General features: G+C 38.5%; 1 non-coding gene across 1 annotated transcript; it reads right to left on the reverse strand.

Moving 5' to 3' along the window:
* Positions 1-12,943: 12,943 nt before the first annotated feature.
* LOC148561703 (small nucleolar RNA R71) lies at positions 12,944-13,051 on the reverse strand. Its single transcript, XR_015886726.1, has one exon. It is a non-coding gene; the product is annotated as a small nucleolar RNA R71 (small nucleolar RNA).
* Positions 13,052-20,942: the final 7,891 nt, after the last annotated feature.

Consider the following 20,942-nt stretch of genomic DNA (forward strand, 5'->3'; position numbering starts at 1 on the left):
AACAACTCTCAGTTTGCACCTGAACCTGGTAAAAGACACTACAGACAGAGGTTTTGTCAAGACATCCACAATCTGTTCATTTCCTGGGATATGAACAACATGCAATAACTTCTGCTTAATCAAGTCTCGAACAAACTGTATATCAATTTGGAAATGCTTAGTTTTTCCATGAAAGAACTAGGTTTGCAGCAAGAAGCACAATATTAAGATTATTACAAAACACTGTTGGAAATGTTTCTAATTCAATTCGAAGCTCAACTAGCAAGTTTCTAAACTAAACAATTTCAGCTCCACAATCAACTAGACTCCTGAACTCTACTTCAGGGGAGGACCTACTAATAATACTTTGTTTCTTGCAAGTCCAAGACAGAATATCAGTACCCGAAAAAACACAGAAGCTAGAAATAGACCTTCCATTCTCAATATCTGATTCCTAATCAGCATCAGAGAAACCATAGAGTCTGAATCTTGATATTTATAAAAAATTAGTCCCTAATCCTTTGTATCCTGTAGTTACTTAAGGATCCTTTTCACTGCTTTCCAATGAGCCAGTTTAGGAGCATGCATATACCAGCTCACTTTATAAACAGCAAAGGAGGAGTTAGGTTTAGTAATAATTGCATATTGAAGAGATCCAACTATAGATCTATATAGCTTGGGATCCTCAAAATCCTTTGAACCCATGCTTGTAAGTTGCAAAGAGGATAACATGGGAGTTGGCATAGGACTAGCACATTGCATTCCCACTTTTGAAAGAAGGTAAGCAAGATACTTAGTTTGAGACAAATGCGTTTTATCATATGTAGTCCTCACAACTTTAATGCCTAAAAAGTAGTTTAAGTTTCCTAAATCCTTCAAAAAAAAAATGTTATGCAGTCTTTTAATCATACAATCAATTTCAATAGCATTATTACCAAGAATAATAATGTAATTAACATAACAAAAAATATAAATAACAGAATTAAAGGTGGTTCGAATAAATAATGAAATATCAGACTTTGAATTAAAGAAACCAAAAGTTTGTAGAGTGGAACTCAATTTTAAAAACCACTCCCTTAGAGCTTGTTTAAGGCCATAAAGTGATTTATTAAGTCCACAAACCTTTGATTCAACATCTATTTCAAAACCCAACGGCTATGTCATATAGATTTCTTGATGTAAGTCACAATTGAGAAAAGTATTACTGAAATCAAATTGTCTTATCACCCAATCTTTAGATAAAGCAATGCTAAGAATTAACCTTACAGTGCTTGGCCTAATGACTGGCCTAAATACTTGTTCAAAATCAAAACCTTTATTTTGATAAAAGGCTTGAGCAACCAAACGTGCTTTGTACTTTTGAATATCTCCATTTGGAATTCTTTTGACAGCTAGCAAATACCCAACCAAAAGCCTATAATTTTAGCATCTCTTGGTAGAGGCGCAAGGGTCCTGATAAACCCCAATTTTAGGGTATAGCTTGTGTTGAATTTGGTGAATTTTATCAACTTATCCCATATTTATTCAATGAAATATCATGGTTTTGTGAATTTTTTCTAAATTATGCTTAAGAGTAAAAACATGCTTTTTAGGCTCTTAAATTGCTCATTTAATTCACTTTAATTCCATTCGATGCCTTAATGTGTTTGATGAAGTGATTTCAGGTTTAGAAGGCAAATATTGGATTGAAAGAATGAAGAAAAATCATGCAAAATTGGAGAATTCATGAAGAAATGAAGTTTCAAAATCTGCCCAGTTCTGCATACGCGTGACCAGAGATTTCGTCAAGCGACGCGTATGTGTGACCTATGACACTTGTCACATGACCAACTTAAAGAAAACGTGGCTGGCGATTTCTGAGCTCATCCAAGCCCAAATCTAACTTATTTGTGAAGTATTTGAGGCCAAATTCAAGAAGGAACAAGGGGGAGCAATTAGTGTAGTGATGAATCCATATTTGGTGGTAAATTTTGAATTAAATTGAATGGATTTCATCACATAAATCCGCATTTATTCACTTAAATAGCATACCTTTGTGTTCTCTCTCTAAATTGTACCTAAATGTGAAAACATGCTTTTTTCGTGCTTAAATTGAGCAATTTTATTCTACTTTTATTCTATTCGATGCCGTGATATATTTTGTTAAGTGATTTTAGGTCAATTAAGCAAGAATGGTTGGGTGGAAGTGGAAGGAAGCATGCAAAAAGGAAGAACACATGAAGAAAATAAAGGAGAAGCATACACTTAAGTGTGCGTATGCACAACTCCCTGTGCTTACACACAAGATGGAAATAAGCAAGTGCGCGTAAGCACACAATTCTGTGCGTATGCAAAATTTTGGGTGCGTGACTTCATTAATGAAGCACGTGGCTCACGATTTTGGGGGCCTTTTGGCCCAATTTTAGAAGTTCTGAAGCTGAATTGAAGGCTACATCAGAGGGGAAACATACCACAACACATAGACATCATTTTTTAGTTAGTTTTAGCATGTTTTAGGTTAGAAATTCTAGAGAGAGAGTGATGGGTGGAAAGATGCCGGTCAATAATTTTTGATAAAAATAGCATTACAAGTACAACCTTAAACGACAAAAATTCCACTATCAATTTAGAATATGTCACAATTAAGAATAAATAACCGCGAGTAGAATCCCGGGTCGTTTTCCTAAGAGTTAACACAGGATGCAAATTTTTGGTCAGGATTTCCTGAATATTTTTGAAATTGAGAACAGAAAAATAAATGGCTAGGAATTAAAGTAATGAATACTAACAAGAGATGTTATGTATTTAAAATAAAAGGCCTTGGTCAGGGGAGAGAATTGGGATTTTTATCCTTGTTGTCTTGCCCAAGTAGAATAGTAAATGTTCATTGCTTCTACTTAATTATCCTCTAACAATTGATGAAAAGTCAAGTGGTTATTACTAACTCTAGCCCACAAGTCCTAGTCACTTTATGGGAAAGGACTAGATTTGGTGAGAGTTGAGTTAGTCAGCAATTCTCAATTACAGATAATATGTGAGTATCACAACTCAAGGGACCCCAATTAATTAACCCCTAAGCCAAGTTGGAAGGTCTACTCCATTAACATAAATGCCATTTTCATAAACATATAATCAGAGTAAATAAAAGACATATTAATGATGATAAATTAATTAAATCAAAATTTGCACTATCAATAATTAAGCATAATCAAACATGTACTAAAATTAAACATAAAATTAATTCAATGCATTAATAAAATTAAAAAATAACAAGATCCAAACATGAATTCGAGCAATTAAATGGAAAAACAAAAGTAATAGAAGTAATAGAGAAGAAAACTGTAAGAACAATGACTCCAATTGAAGGTAGTAGCAGCTCTCTCAAGATCCAATTCAAAATAAAACTAAGAACATCATAAACCCTAGGAGAAGTAGTATTTCTCTCTCTACAATTAAAAACTAATCAAAACTAAAGTGAAAAAGTGAAGTCTCTCAGTCTCAGCTCCATCCCTGCCTCTAGTCTGTGTTTTCGGGCTTAAATCTGGGTCCAAATCAGCCCAAAAATCGCCCCCAGCAAGTTCTGTTAAGTGCAGCACGTGACGCTCTATCACGCGTGCGTGTCGGCCACGCGTACACATCTGATGAATCCAATTCACACCCCATTCAAAAATTGGTGAATTAGTTCTTTTGGCAAGCGCACCAAAATTATCGTCAAGTAATAACCCACAGTGGAGTGGGATCGTATCCACAGAGATTGGCAAATTCGAGCAGTTTTAATTAATTGATGAATTAGTCAAGCGGATCAATAAGATTGTGAAGTACAGAATTGTAAATGACATAAATGTAAATGACTAGAATATAAAGAAAAGCAATAAAGTGCAGAAATAGAAATGGCAGAATGTAAAGTGCAGAATCATAAATGACTTGAATCTAAATGGGAATGGGGAATTGCTGAATGTAAAGTTAATCTATAAAGAGAGAAGGGTAAATAAGAATGGGAAAATTCATTGAGATCAGCAGATGTTGTCTCTTTGGATCAAATCTAGCTTATATCCTCTTCAATCATGCAACTCATTGACCTCTTGGCAATCATGATTGATTGAGCCCCAATCCCTTGTTGACTCAATCTCTCAGATCTTGATCAATAGCCAATTCCTTGGTCTAATTGCTCATAAAGAGAGATATGCTTGGTTCTTAATTATACCACACACCATTATAGGTCCAAGTAGAGGGAGGATTATATGTCACATATCCAAACACCAAAACCCAGATTCTACTCAAGTGTGAGAAGGGATTTCAAGCATGGTTTCATGTTTCCTTTCCCAAGGTTCCCATGAAACCCAATTGCATTCAATCTCTTTTCCAAGATAATTGAACACTAAGCATTAAGAACGAAATTTCTTCTAGCAAATCAAAGAGAAGATGAAGAGAAGAAGAATTTTACTATTAGCAATCCATCAAGTACAACAGAGCTCCCTCTCTCAATGAGAGGGAAATTAGCTACTCATAGCTCAAAAAGTACTCAAAAGTGAAGTGTAAAAGTGGATCTAAAACTAACTGCTTAACCCCCTTTCTTCAATACTCCTTGGGGGTATTTATACCACTCCTAGTAAAATAAAAGAATTACAAAAGTGAAAAAGGAAAATTACATTTTGGAGGGAAAAGAAGCTCAATAAGTGTGACCTCCCAGCTGGCGTGTGGTTGGCGCTCTAGTGGCGTGTCACGTGCTCTTTAATTTTAGCTTGGCGTGCCACGCCCAGCCCTTCAAGTGGCATGCTCGTATCTCTAACAACCTTGGTGTGCCACGCCTTCGAGCTCAAGTGGCACGCACTAGCCTTTTTCCCTTTTTCTCTTCCTCTGGAAACTTGAACTAGTGTGGCACGCCCAGGGTCTGGCGTGCCACGCCCTTGCTCTATGCTTGGCTAAGCTTCTCTGGAAAGTTGCACTAGCGCGGCACGCCCAGGGTCTGGCGTGCCACGCCCCTTTGTGAGTGAGTGGTTCCTCTGTTTTGCGTGCCACGCCACGAACTCAAGTGGCACGCCCCAATGCTTCTTTGCTCTCTGAATGACACTGGCGTGCCACGCCTGGGATTCAAGTGGCACGCCTAAGTGAAGAATAGTGAGTGGCGTGCCACGCCTTCGACACCAAGTGGCACGCCCCATGTAATTGCCCTCCTTCATCCTCTCTGGAAACTTATACCAACATGCCACGCCTAAAGGCTGGCGTGCCATGCCCATGATCTTGCCTTGGTTCCAATAGTTGGCGTGCCACGCCTCAGCCTTCAAGTGGCATGCCATAGTGATATGCTTGGGTTGGCATGCCACGCCTTCAATACCAAGTGGCACGCCCAGTCCTTTCTTTTGTTATCTTTGTGCATTAGCGTGCCATGCCTGGTTGCTCAAGTGGCACGCCTAAGTGAGATTGAGAGGTTGGCGTGCCACGCCTTCGACATCAAGTGGCACACCCAGTCTTCAATTGCCTTCAACCCCTTCTCTAAATTATTGTACCAGCGTGCCACGCCATGCTGTTCAAGTGGCACGCCCATGGATTTGTGAACTTTTCAAGCTTGGCGTGCCACGCCTGGGTTCTTAAGTGGCACGCCCAAGTGACTTCTTGGAGCTGGCGTGCCACGCCTTCGATACCAAAGTGGCACGCCATAGTGGAGGTTCTTCTTGGAATGGTGAGTTGGCGTGCCACGCCCCTTTCGCTCAAGTGGCACGCCCATAGTAGTTGGTGGGTTAGGTGTGCCACGCCCAACCTGGCGTGCCACGCCCCTTTTGTGTCTTCCATTATTGCTCTCTGGAACTTTGTACTAGTGTGCCACGCGTAGTCCCTAGCGTGCCACGCCCACAGCATGCTTGGACTTCCCCTCTAGAATTTAGTACTGGCGTGCCACGCCTAGCTCCTGGCGTGTCACGCCAGTGCATTTTTGTGGCATTTGCTCCCAAGTGGCACGCCAGTTTCACTTGCTCAGCTTCTTGTTTGTCTTCTACCCATTTTTGATGCCTTTTTCCCCTGAAATTCAGCACAACTCATCTCAAAGTAGTGTACCATAATATTCATCAAATAATACATGAATTGTACTGACCAAATGAGATTTATGCTCTTTTATGGTCTTCTTTATGCAAGAAAGAAGGGTAGATGATGCAAGTCATCACAGCACCAAACTTAAGCTTTGCTTGTCCCAAGCAAATCAATGTGAGTAAGCCTTTATAACTTGAGGCCTTGGCTTTGAATGATTGCAATACAACTAAGAGTAAAACTAAGTGTTCAACACATGTATGAATGTTTTAATGTCATGAAAAACTCTTAGATCCTTGAAGGTTCTTTCAGGTACAGGCTTTAGGGGTCCTTTCTTTTGATTGTCACCTTGAAGTAGCAAAGGTTATTTTGCTTTCTTGACCACGACTCTAAGTGTTTTGTCTCAAGACAACCCTTTAATTAGGCTTTCAATTAGCACTCCCAAACCAGTTGGTTTTAGTGTACTAGGTGTTGAGACACCCCTAAGAATTTACTTGCCCAGGTCTCTTCTTGACACATCTTCACCACAAGCATCTACTAAGATCTTTAATTCTTTTTGAGCTTTTTAATGTTTCTTTTTTTTCATCCCAGTAGTTGATGCTTAGAGCCTTGGGCCTTTATTGCTTACTACCTCTTGGTTCTATGGATATTCAAGGAGCACCCCTTAACATTCCCTTGTTATACCTTCTAGGACTAGTTGCCCTCCATGACTTATTTTCTTTTTAGTTCATCCAGGGTTTTACACTTAGTTTCTTATTTCTTAGTTTGTTTGATGATCTCTCTTGGCCTTGGTCTCTCTTATTATTTTTGCACAACTCACAGTAACTCTTATGGAGACAAGCTCTACTTTTATTTATGTTGAAATGAAGACTTGAAATACATGGCATTTTCTTTCTTGTAAACTTAAAAGACTCATAAAGATTTCAAACATGAATTAAAACTAAGCATAAAACATAAACTATCCTAGCATGATTTATTCAAAAAGTAAATCAAACAAAAGTTTAAAACATGATTTCAGAAATTAGAAAGTGTTAACCATGGGGCTCAATAAACTTGAGCAGGTTCATCTTTAGTTCATTGGCCCCTTCCCTTTGTCGTTCTTCTTGGAAGGGGAGGAGCCACCTTCATCTGGCTTGGAGGAACCTTCTTGTGCTTTGGCATCCTTGGGCTTTGATAAACCCTATTTGTAGGGTTTATCTTATGCCTCATTTAAGGGATTTTATCATCTTTTCCCACATTTATCCAATGAAATAGCATGGTTTTATAACTTCTCCTTTAATTGTGCTTAAGAGTGAAAATATGCTTTTGAGGTCTTGAAATAGCTAAATTTAATTCACCTTGATTCTATTAGATACCTTGATATGTTTGTTAAGTGATTTAAGGCTTAGGAGGCAAAGATTGGATTGAGAGAATGAAGAAAAAGCATGTAAAGTTGGAGAACTCATGAAGAAATGAGGGAATCAAAAAGCTGTCAAGCTGACCTCTTCGCACTTAAACGATCATAACTTGAGCTACAGAGGTCCAAATGATGCGGTTCTAGTTGCATTGGAAAGCTAACATCTGGGGCTTCAAAACGATATAAGATTTGCCATAGTTGCTACACGTATGGTGATGCGTACGCGCACTATACGCGCATGCATCGTTACTGCCATATGATCCACTTAAAGCAATACGTGGCCAGCAAATTCTAAAGCCTTGTGGGCCCAATCCAACTCATTTCTGATGCTATTTAAGCCAAGGATTGAAGGGGAATCAACATACTTTACATACTTTCACACATTAGTTTAGTTTAGTTTAATTTTTGGAGGGAAAGTTAGTTTCTAGAGAGAGAAGCTCTCTCTTCTCTCTAGAATTAGGAGTAGGTTAGATCTAGATTAGGATTTCTTAGATCTAGGTTAATTTCATGCTTTGATTTACTTTTCCTATTGCAATTCTTTTTTTTTCTACCTTTCCTATCTCTAGTTTAGCATTTAATTCATGTAATTCTCTACTTTTATGTTGATGCATTTTTGTTCTTCCATTTTCCTTTAATGCAATTTATGATTTATGTTCCTTTATTGTTCATTTGAGTTGTTGTTGTTTAATTCCTTGCAATTGAGTAGTGTAGATTTACTTTCCATGCAATTTTACTATACTTTCCTTTTATGCCTTCCAAGTATTTGATGAAATGCTTGGTTGGACTTTAGTATAGATTTTGTTCCTCTTAGCCTAGGTAGAGTAATTAGTGACACTTGAGTTATCTAATTCCTTTGTTGATTGATAATTAGAAGTTGCTAATTGATTTGGATACCACTAAAGCTAGTCTTTCCCTTGGGAGTTGGCTAGGACTTGTGGAATCAAGTTGATTCATCCACTTGACTTTCCTCCATAGTTAGAGGTTAACTAAGTGGTAGCAATGGATAATTGTGGTCAAAATTGAGGAGGATAACTAAGATAGTACTTCTAATTCTCACAATCTTGCCAAGATCTTTCTAGTTGTTAGTTTATTTTCATTGCCATTTACCTTTCATGTCTAAAACCTCAAAACCCCCAAAACATACCTCATAACCAATAACAAGGCACTTTATTGCAATTCCTAGGGAGAACGACCCGAGGTTTAAATACTTCGGTTTATAGATTTTAGGGGTTTGTACTTGTGACAAACAAATTTTTGTATGAAAGGACTATTGTTGGTTTAGAAACTATACTTGCAATGAGAATTCATTTGTGAATTCTAAACCACACAAAAGTCCGTCTCATCAGGCTTCCAAAATCCTAGCCTCCTCATGTAGGATTTCACATTCTCCTTGTGTTGGTATGCTATTTCTTCTTGCCTTGAGCTGAGTTCCTCCAATTTCTGCATGTAGGTGGGGTAATTGGGGTTCATGTTAGCTACTGCATTGCATAGGTAGCTCAACTTTGTTTGTGCATAGCAATCATATTCCCCTCTGGCTACAGTTCTTGCTTCATACATGTGTCTGAATTCAGCAAGACTTTCCATTTGTTGTAATTGTTGTTCCAGAATCATTCCTAAGCTGCCTTGCATCTCTCTCCAGTTAAATTGTTCTTGTTGCTCCTTGAAGTTCTCAAAACCCCCTGCTTGGTTCTCCATTGTGCCCCAAGATTCCTTAATTGTTGCACCAAGTGTTGAGGGAGTTCTTCACAAGCTTGGGGCTCCCAAAGTTGATCCTTTTTTTGTAATCCGGGATCCCTGATGAGCGGATAATTTATACGCTTTTTGGCATTATTTTTAGTATGTGTTTAGTATATTTTAATTAGTTTTTATTATGTTTTTATTAGTTTTTATTTAAAAATCATATTTCTGGACTTTACTATGAGTTTGTGTGTTTTTCTGTGATTTCAAATATTTTCTGGCTGAAATTGAGGGACCTGAGCAAAAACCTGATTCAGAGGTTGAAAAAGGACTGCAGATGCTGTTGGATTCTGACCTCTCTGCACTCAAAGTGGATTTTTTGGAGCTACAGAAGTCCAATTGGTGCGCTCTCAATTGCGTTGGAAAGTAGACATCCTGGGCTTTCCAGAAATATATAATAGTCCATACTTTGCTCAAGATTTGATGGCCCAAACAGGCGTTCCAAGTCAGCTCAAGAATTCTGGCGTTTAACTCCAAAACAGGCACAAAAGCTAGAGTTAAACGCCCAAACTGGCACAAAAGCTGGCGTTTAACTCCAAGAAAAGTCTCTACACATGGAAGCTATAATTCTTAGCCTAAGAACACACCAAGTGGGCCCGGAAGAAGATTTCTGCATTAATTACTGATTTCTGTAAACCCTAGGCTACTAGTTCTCTATAAATAGGACCTTTTACTATTGTATTTGAATCATCTTTGGACGTTTAGTCCCTAGACCTTGGAGGCTGGCCATTCGGCCATGCTTACACCATTATCACTTTTGTATTTTCAACGGTGGAGTTTCTACACACTATAGATTAAGGTGTGGAGCTCTGCTGTTCTTCATGAATTAATACAAGTACTATTGTTTTTCTATTCAACTCAAGTCTATTTCTTCTCCAAGATATTCATTCATTCTTCAACTTGATGAATGTGATGATCCGTGACACTCATCATCATTCTCACCTATGAACATGTGCCTGACAACCACCTCTGTTCTACTAGCAATGGCTTGAATGCATATCTCTTGGGTTTCTAATCTAAGATTGGAACCCTTCGTGGTATAGGCTAGAATTATTGGCGGCCATTCCTGAGATCCAGAACGTCTAAACCTTGTCTGTGGTATTTTGAGTAGGATCTGGGAAGGGATGACTGTGACGAGCTTCAAACTCGCGATTGTGGGGCGTGTGGCAGACGCAAAAGGATCAATGGATCCTATTCTGACATGATCGAGAATCGACAGCTGATTAGCCGATGTTGTGATAGAGCATCAGGACCATTTTCACTGAGAAGACGGGATGTAGCCATTGACAACGGTGATACCCAACATAAAGCTTGCCATGGAAAGGAGTATGAATGATTGGAAGAAGGCAATAGGAAAGCAGAGGTTCAAGGAGAACAAAGCATCTTCATACGCTTATCTGAAATCCACCAATGAATTACATAAGTATCTCTATCTTTATTTTATGTTTATTTTCATCACCTTAAACTCCATAACCATTTGAATCTGCCTGACTGAGATTTACAAGATGACCATAGCTTGCTTCGAGCCGACAATCTCCCTGGGATCGACCCTTACTCACGTAAGGTTTATTACTTGGACGACCCAGTGCACTTGCTGGTTAGTTGTGTGGAATTGTGACAAAGTGTGATTCACGTTTGAGAGCTCCAGGTTTTTGGCGCCATTGTTGATGATCACAATTTCGTGCACCAAATTTTTGGCGCCGTTGCCGGGGATTGTTCGAGTTTGGACAACCGACGGTTCATCTAGTTGCTTAGATTAGGTACTTTCCAAAAATTTTAAGAATGAATTCTAGAGTTTCAAGGTGATGTTCTTATCATCACAAAAGCTGATTGATTCTCATCAATTTAGCTGCTGAATGTAATGTCCTACTGAAGCTTGGCCAAACATGTCTAATCTTTTTAGACTGAAGCTTTAGACTAACATTGCATGATTCCTGGAATTCTTATTAAAAGTTTTGATTCTCTTTATTTTCTTTTCCATATAATTTTCGAAAAAAATACAAAAAAATTTAAAATCATAAAACCAAAAATATTTTATGTTTCTTGTTTGAGTCTATTGTCTAATTTTAAGTTTGGTGTCAATTGCATGTCTTTATCTTTCTAATTTTCGAAAATTTATACATATTGTTCTTCGTTGATCTTCAAGTTGTTCTTGATGATTTCATTGCTTTGATCTTCAAATTCTCTTGTTTTGTATGTTTTGTTATTTCTTACATGCTTTTTTACATTGTTATAGTCCTTAGTATACAAACTTTTAAGTTTGGTGTCTTGCATGCATTGTTTATTTGATCTTAGTTGCATTTTTTATTGATTCCCATCATCAAAAATTCAAAAATACTTTTTTTAAAACTATGTCTTTTCAAGTCAATAATACAGAGAATTGAAGATTCATAACATTCAGCAGAGGAATCAAACAGAAAAAGCTGGGCGTTCAAAACGCCCAGTGAAGAAGGAAAACTGGCGTTTAAACACTAGCCAGGGTACCTGGCTGGGCGTTTAACGCCCAAAAAGGTAGAGATTTGGGCGTTAAACGCCAGAATGGGCACCATTCTGGGCGTTTAACGCCAGGATGACACTAGAGGGAAGATTTTGTTTTTAATTCACATTTTTTTCAAGTTTTCATAATTTTTCAAAATCAAATCTTTTTCAAATCATATCTTTTCAATCATATCTCTTTCAAAATCAATTTCTTTCCATTTTATATTTATTTTTACTATTTTCAAAAATCCTTGCTTCAATTCAAGATTTAGTTCAAAAATTTTCAAGTTGTTACTTGCCTATTAAGAAAGGATCAAATTTTAAATTTTAGAATCATATCTTCTAATTTCTTGTTTGTCAAGTAATCAACTTTAGTTTTAAAACTTTCTCTTTTTAATTTTATTTTCAATCATATCTTCTCAATCATATCTTTTCAATCACACCCTTTTTCAAAATTAATTTTCAATCATATCTTTTTAATTTCTGATTTCAAAATCTTTTTCAAAAAATCACTTGATTTCTTTCGCAATCTTAGTTTTTGAAAATCTCAATCAAATTTTCAAATTTCTTTTTAATTATTTCAAAATATTTTTAATTTATTTTCGAAAATTCTTCCCCTCTTTTCACATCCTTCTATTTAAAGGACTAAGACTCCTCATCAAGGTGCAATTCGAACTCTGTCCCTTTTGATAAGTTTGAATTCCCTCTTCTCCACCTCCTCCTTCTATTCTTCTTTTCTTCTGACACTTCAAGGAATCTCTATACTGTGACATAGAGGATTCCATACTTTCTTGTTCTCTTCTCTTTCATATAAGCAGGAGCAAAGATAAAAGCATTCTTGTTGAAGCTGATCCTGAACCTGAAAGGACCTTAAAGAGAAAACTAAGAGAAACCAAAACACAACTCTCTCTAGAGGGCCTAACAGAGCTCTTCAAAGAAGAAGAAACCATGGCAGCCGAAAATAACAATAATGCCAACAATGCAAGGAAGGTGCTTGGTGACTTTATTGCACCTACTCCTGATTTCTATGGGAGAAGCATCTCTATCCCTGCTATTGGAGCAAACAACTTTGAGCTTAAGCCTCAATTAGTTTCTCTAATGCAACAAAATTGCAAGTTTCATGGACTTTCATTGGAAGATCCTCATCAGTTCTTAGCTGAGTTCTTGCAAATCTACGATACTGTCAAGACCAATGGGGTTGACCCTGAAGTCTATAGACTTATGCTCTTTCCTTTTTCTGTAAGAGACAGAGCTAGAACATGGTTAGATTCACAACCTAAGGAAAGCCTGAACTCTTGGGAAAAGCTAGTCAATGCCTTCTTGGTAAAGTTCTTTCCACCTCAAAAATTGAGTAAGCTTAGAGTGGAAGTCCAAACCTTTAGACAGAAGGATGGTGAGTCCCTCTATGAAGCTTGGGAGAGATACAAGCAATTGATCAGAAGGTGCCCTTCTGACATGCTTTCAGAATGGAGCATCATAGGAATCTTCTATGATGGTCTGTCTGAACTATCCAAGATGTCATTGGATAGCTCTGCTGGAGGATCTCTTCATCTGAAGAAGACGCATGCAGAAGCTCAAGAACTCATTGAAATGGTTGCAAATAACCAATTCATGTACACCTCTGAAAGGAATCATGTGAATAATAGGTCAACTCAGAAGAAATGAGTTCTTGAGATTGATACTCTGAATGCCATATTGGCTCAGAATAAAATATTGACCCAACAAGTCAATATGATTTTTCAGAGTCTGTCTGAAATGCAAGCAGCAATAGGCAGTACTAAGGAAGCTTCCTCTGAGGAAGAAGCTTAAGATCCTGAGAACCCAGCAATGGAAGAGGTGAATTACATGGGAGAACCCTATGGAAACACCTATAATCCTTCATGGAGAAATCATCCAAATCTATCATGGAAGGATCAACAGAGACCTCAACAAGGTTTCAACAACAATAATGGTAGAAGAAACAGGTTTAGCAATAGCAAGCCTTTTCCATCATCTTCTCAGCAACAGACAGAGAATTCTAAGCAAAACCCCTCTGACTTAACAACCATTGTCTCTGATCTAATCAAAACCACTCAAAGTTTTATGACTGAAACAAGGTCCTCCATTAGAAATTTGGAGGCACAATTGGGTCAGCTGAGTAAGAAAATTACTGAACTCCCTCCTAGAACTCTCCCAAGCAATACAGAAGAGAATCCAAAAAGAGAGTGCAAGGCCATAACCACATCTCACATGGCCAAACATGGAAAGGAGGAAGAGGCAGTAATTCCCACTGAGGAAGACCTCAATGGACACCCACTGACCTCCATGGAGTTTCCTAATGAGGAACCATGGGAATCTGAGGCTCATTCTGAGACCATAGAGATTCCATTGAATTTACTTCTGCCTTTCATAAGCTCTGATGAGTATTCTTCCTCTGAAGAGGATGAAGATGTCACTGAAGAGCAAGTTGCTAAGTACCTTGGAGCAATCATGAAGCTAAATGCCAAGTTATTTGGTAATGAGACTTGGGAGAATGAACCTCCATTGCTCATCAAAGAACTGGATGACTTGACTAGGCAGAGATTACCTCAAAAGAGACAGGACCCTGGAAAGTTCTCAATCCCTTGTACCATAGGCACCATGACCTTTGAGAAGGCTCTGTGTGACCTAGGGTCAAGCATAAACCTTATGCCTCTCTCTGTAATGGAGAAGCTAGGGATCATTGAGGTACAAGCTGCAAGAATCTCATTAGAGATGGCAGACAATTCAAAGAAACAAGCTTATGGACTTGTAGAGGATGTCTTGGTAAAGGTTGAAGACCATTACATCCCTGCTGATTTCATAGTCCTAGAGACTGGAAAGTGTATGGATGACTCCATCATCCTTGGCTGACCCTTCCTAGCCACAACAAAAGCTGTGATTGATGTTGACAGAGGAGAATTGATCATTCAAGTGAATGGAGACTCCCTTGTGTTTAAAGCTCAAGGATATCCCTCTGTCACCATGGAGAGGAAGCACGAAGAGCTTCTCTTAATACAGAGTCAAACAGAGCCCCCACAGTCAAACTCTAAGTTTGGTGTTGGGAGGCCACAACCAAACTTTATGTTTGGTGTTGAACCCCCACATTCAAACTCTAAGTTTGGAGGTTCCAACATTGCTCTGAACATCTGTGAGGCTCCATGAGAGCCGCTGTCAAGCTATTGACATTAAAGAAGTGCTTGTTGGGAGGCAACCCAATTTTTACTTATCTATGTTAAATTTCTATTTTCTTTTGTTATTTTATGTTTCCTATAGGTTGATGATCATGTGAAGTCACAAAAACAATTGAAAAAGCAAAAACAAAGTGAAAAACAGAATGAAAAATAGAACACCCTGGAGGAGACCGTTACTGGCGTTTAAACGCCAGTAAAGGTAGTAGAATGGGCGTTAAACGCCCAGTCTGGCACCATTCTGGGCGTTTAACGCCAGAAAAGGGCACCAGAATGGCGTTTAACGCCAGGAATGGGCAAGAAGCTGGCGTTAAATGCCAAAAATGGGCAGCAGCCTGGCGTTTAACGCCAGGATTGGCAGAAAGGGGGCGTTTTGCACGCCACTTGGTGTAGGAATGAGATATCCTTGACACCTCAGGATCTGTGGACCCCACAGGATCCCCACCTACCCCACCACTCTCTCTCTTCTTCACCCATTCACCAATAACCTCAATATCTCTTCCCCAAAAATCTCTCACCTATCAAATCCCACCATTCTCTTCACCACTCACATCCATCCTTCATAAAACCCCACCTACCTCACTATTCAAATTCAAACCACTTTTCCTCCCAAACCCACCCTCTATGGCCGAACCATACACACCCCTCTCACTCCTATATAAACCCATCTTCACTCCTTCATTTTCACACAACCTAAACACTACTTCTCCCCCTTGGCCGAAACATAAAGCCCACTCTATCTCCTCTATTTCTTCTTCTTCTACTCTCTTCTTTCTTCTTTTGCTTGAGGACGAGAAGCTTCTAAGTTTGGTGTGGTAAAAGCTAAAGCTTTTTGTTTTTCCATAACCATTTATGGCACCAAAGGCCGGAGAAACCTCTAGAAAGAGGAAAGGAAAGGCAAAAGCTTCCACCTCCGAGTCATGGGAGATGGAGAGATTCCTCTCAAGGGTGCATCAAGACCACTTCTATGAAGTTGTGGCCAAGAAGAAGGTGATTCCCGAGGTCCCTTTTAAGCTCAAAAAGGGCGAATATCCAGAGATCCAACATGAGATCCGAAGAAGAGGTTGGGAAGTTCTCACCAACCCCATTCAACAAGTCAGAATCTTAATGGTTCAAGAGTTCTATGCCAATGCATGGATCACCAAGAACCATGATCAAAGTGTGAACCCGGACCCTAAGAATTGGCTTACAATTGTGCTTTATGTTTATGTTTGTGTCTTTACTACATGATCATTAGTGTCTTAGTGTCTATGCCTTAAAGCTATGAAACTGAATCCATCACCTTTCTTAAATGAAAAATGTTTTTAATTGAAAAAGAAAAAGAAGTGCATGAATTTCAAATTTTAAAACAGTTTAATTATTTTGATGTGGTGGCAAGACTATTGTCTTTCTGAATGAATCCTTGAACAGTGCATACTTTTGAATTTGATTGTTTATGAATGTTAAAATTGTTGGCTCTTGAAAGAATAATGGGAAAAAGAGAAATGTTATCTGATGATCTGAAAAAAAAAATTGATTCTTGAAGCAAGAAAAAGCAGTGAAAAGCTTGCAAAAAAAAAAAAAAGATAAAAAAAGAAAAAAGAAAAAAGAAAAAAAAAAGAAGCGAGAGAAAAGAAAAAAAGAAAAGCAAGCAGAAAAAGCAAATACCCCTTTAAACCAAAAGGCAAGGGTGATAAAAAGGATCCAAGGCTTTGAGCATCAGTGGATAGGAGGGCCCACAGGAATAAAATCCTGGCCTAAGCGGCTAAACCAAGCTATCCCTAACCATGTGCTTGTGGCGTGAAGGTGTCAAGTGAAAACTTGAGACTGAACGGTTAAAGTCGAGGTCCAAAGCAAAAAGAAGAGTGTGCTTAAGAACCCTGGACACCTCTAATTGGGGACTCTAGCAAAGCTGAGTCACAATCTGAAAAGGTTCACCCAATTATGTGTCTGTGGCATTTATGTATCCGGTGGTAATACTGGAAAACAAAGTGCTTAGGGCCACGGCCAAGATTCATAAAGTAGCTGTGTTCAAGAATCAACATACTTAACTAGGAGAATCAATAACACTATCTGGATTCTGAGTTCCTATAGATGTCAATCATTCTGAACTTCAAGGGATAAAGTGAGATGCCAAAACTTTTCAGAAGCAAAAAGCTAAAAGCCCCGCTCATCTAATTAATACTGATCTTCATAGATATTTTTGGAATTCATTGTACATTCTCTTCTTTTTATCCTATTTGATTTTTAGTTGCTTGGGGACAAGCAACAATTTAACTTTGGTGTTGTGATGAGCGGATAATTTATACGCTTTTTGGCATTGTTTTTAGTATGTTTTCAGTATATTTTAATTAGTTTTTATTATATTTTTATTAGTTTTTATTTAAAAATAATATTTCTGGACTTTACTATGAGTTTGTGTGTTTTTTTGTGATTTCAGGTATTTTCTGGCTGAAATTGAGGGACCTGAGAAAAAATCTGATTCAGAGGCTGAAAAAGGACTGCAGATGCTGTTGGATTCTGACTTGCCTGCACTAAAAGTGGATTTTCTGGAGCTACAGAAGCCCAATCGGCACGCTCTCAATTGCGTTGGAAAGTAGACATCCTGGGCTTTCTAGTAATATATAATAGTCCATACTTTGCCCGATATTTGATGGCCCAAAGAGTCATTTCAAGTCAGCTCAAGAATTCTGGCGTTTAACTCCAACACTGGCACAAAAGCTGGACTTAAACGCCCAAACTGGCACAAAAGTAGGCGTTTAACTCCAAGAAAAGTCTCTACACATGGAAGCTACAATGCTCAGCCCAAGCACACACCAAGTGGGCCCGGAAGAAGATTTCTGCTTTAATTACTGATTTCTGTAAACCCTAGGCTACTAGTTCTCTATAAATAGGACCTTTTACTATTGTATTTGAATCATCTTTGGACGTTTAGTCCCTAGACCTTGGGGCTGGCCATTCGGCCATCCTTACACTATTATCACTTTTGTATTTTCAATGGTGGAGTTTCTACACACCATAGATTAAGGTGTGGAGCTCTGCTGTTCTTCATGAATTAATACAAGTACTATTATTTTTCTATTCAACTCAAGTCTATTTCTTCTCCAAGATATTCATTCGTTCTTCAACTTGATGAATGTGATGATCCGTGACACTCATCATCATTCTCACCTATGAACATGTGCCTGACAACCACCTCTGTTTTACTAGCAATGGCTTGAATGCATATCTCTTGGGTTTCTAATCTAAGATTGGAACCCTTCGTGGTATAGGCTAGAATTATTGGCGGCCATTCCTGAGATCCGGAACGTCTAAACCTTGTCTGTGGTATTCTGAGTAGGATCTGGGAAGGGTTGACTGTGACGAGCTTCAAACTCGCGATTGTGGGGCGTGTGACAGACGCAAAAGGATCAATGGATCCTATTCCGACATGATCGAGAACCGACAGCTGATTAGCCGATGTTGTGACAGAGCATCAGGACCATTTTTACTGAGAGGACGGGATGTAGCCATTGACAACGGTGATGCCCAACATAAAGCTTGCCATGGAAAGGAGTATGAATGATTGGAAGAAGGCAATAGGAAAGCGGAGGTTCAAGGGGAACAAAGCATCTTCATACGCTTATCTGAAATCCACCAATGAATTACATAAGTATCTCTATCTTTATTTTATGTTTATTTTCATCACCTTAAACTCCATAACCATTTGAATCCGCCTGACTGAAATTTACAAGATGACCATAGCTTGCTTCGAGCCGACGATCTCCGTGGGATCGACCCTTACTCACGTAAGGTTTATTACTTGGACGACCCAGTGCACTTGCTGGTTAGTTGTGTGGAATTGTGACAAAGTGTGATTCACGTTTGAGAGCTCCAAGTTTTTGGCGCCATTGTTGATTATCACAATTTCGTGCACCAAACCCACACTTTGTTTTCACACGCGTCTTGAAGTTGATCATTATTAGTCCATCTGGGTGGCATGACTTTAGAATTCTCATGTAAGCAACCAAACATTCTCATGTAAGCTCTAGTCCAACCTTTGCTATTAATGAACCTTGATTTATCATGCCAACAACTAACCATCTCCCTCTTGCTTTTAAATCCACAAATATTTCTAAGTTGACCATCCGTTTTAAGCAAACCATATTCAAATGGGATAATGAAGCATAGAGATAAGAGGTTTACCCACTTGAATGAGAAAATGGATGGTGATGGGATAGAGGGAGGTGTCTCCAATGTCCTTGCAAGTTCTACTCCCTTGTGTTTTTCCTTGACCGCTTTCACCTCTTCATAAACTTCTTCAACTTCAATCCTTTGTTCATCAATTTCATCTAACTCTTCTCCATCATTCAAGTCATATATGGGAGGATTAGAGAAATCTATCTCCACATTGCTTTCTATCTCATTTGGAGAAGGTTCTTCAAACTCAAAGGATTCACCACCAAGAAGGTTGGATGCATGATCTTCATCACCAAGGGAACTTAATTCTTGCTCCATTTCCTCCAAGTCTTCATTCAAAAATTGTTTTGGAGGTTGTGCGTGATGACAAGTCATCTTATGCTAGCTTTTCAAGCATTTTTCACTTGTTTCATTAGGTTTTATGTATTTTCTTGCATTGTAAGTAAGTGATTTGGAGAGGATTTGCATGGTTTTGTTGAATCAATCAACCATCCTTTATTTGACACAAAATCATAAGGTTTAAGCCAGCATTAGTTGGTTTTTGAATGATTTATAAGCCTTGTGAATTTGGTGATGCTTTGATTTGTTGTTTTGATTACTTGTAAGTGAAGAAAAGAAAGAAATCAAGAAAGCGTGCCTATTAAAGTGTGGCCTAAGGAGATAAAAGCGTGGCAATCAAGGAAGCAAAAGCATAACGCTCACTAAGTGAGCGTAGCGCTCTCTATTTGAGCGCTGGAGCATCAACACCAGGGCCAAGGGAGCACAAGGGCATAGCGTTGCGTTTAAACAAGTAACTGAGCGCCCAAGGAAGCAAGCAAAATGAGGAGCGCTCAGTTAACTTATTTCACTTTATCGTGCATCAACCAAAAGAAAATCAAGGCGCAATACCAAGAAGTGAACTCACCAAGTTTCGAACCAAGCACCTAGGGAGCAAGGAGGAAGCGCTACACAAGGAAGGCAAGGGCACTCAGTTCCCTTACTTAACTGAGCGCTACTTCACTAAGTGCTTGGCACAAAAGAATTGCTCATACAATCACCATGATTTGAAGCTGGAGTCCCTCATTCCTTCACAATGGAGCGCTGAAGAGAGAACTTTTGCGTGGTCTAGAAATTCGCAGATAAATCCTCGTTGCAGGTATAGCTTCTAAACCAACAAAAGTCCTTTCTTACAAACGTTTTGGTTGTCACAAGTAACAAACCCCTAAATAAATTGATAACCGAAGTATTTAAACCTCAGGTCGTCTTCTCAAGGAACTGGAGGGAGGTGTTCTTATTATTGGTTATGAGTTTTGTAAATTGGGGGTTTTGAAAGGTAAGGAACAAGTAATTTAAATGACAAATAAAATAAATAAATAACTGTAAAATAAACTCTTGGCAAGGTATGAAAATTCGGAAGTCCTATCCTAGTTACTCCTATGAGAATGGAAGTTAATCCCACTTAGTTAACCCTTATGAAAGCAAGAAAAAGTCAAGTGAACTAATTAGTTAGATTCCCAAGTCCTAGCCAACTCCTAAGGAAAGACTAGAGTTAGTTGAATACCAGTCAATTTAGCCGACATAACAACCAATCACGGATAGTTGATAACTCAAGAGCTTCCAGTTAATCAATTAAAGCCAATAACATAAAAAGCTAAATAAGAATCAATGATCTGAAATACCTCAATTGTATTAATAAGAGAAAATCAATTTAAACATAAAGAGTTCATAAGCCAATCTGGCAACATAAGTAATCAAAGGATAGCATTAAAATATCTGAAAGTAAAAGAGAAATATAAAGTAAAAGGAATGTTGAACCTGATGAAGAGTTGAAATTCTAAATCCTTTAAGAGGAATCCTAATCCTAAAAACCTATAAGAGAAGAGAGAACCTCTCTGATGGATAATTTGGAAAACAAATTCCAATCACCAAACTCACCGGCAAGTATACCGGGTCGCATCAAGTAGTAATAACTCAGAGTGAGGTCGATCCCATAGGGATTGATGGATCAAGCAACTTTAGTGGGTGAT

The sequence above is a fragment of the Arachis ipaensis genome, chromosome B6, assembly GCF_059453495.1.
Source record: "Arachis ipaensis isolate K30076 ecotype BB chromosome B6, ASM5945349v1, whole genome shotgun sequence".
NCBI classification, from domain to species: domain Eukaryota; kingdom Viridiplantae; phylum Streptophyta; class Magnoliopsida; order Fabales; family Fabaceae; genus Arachis; species Arachis ipaensis.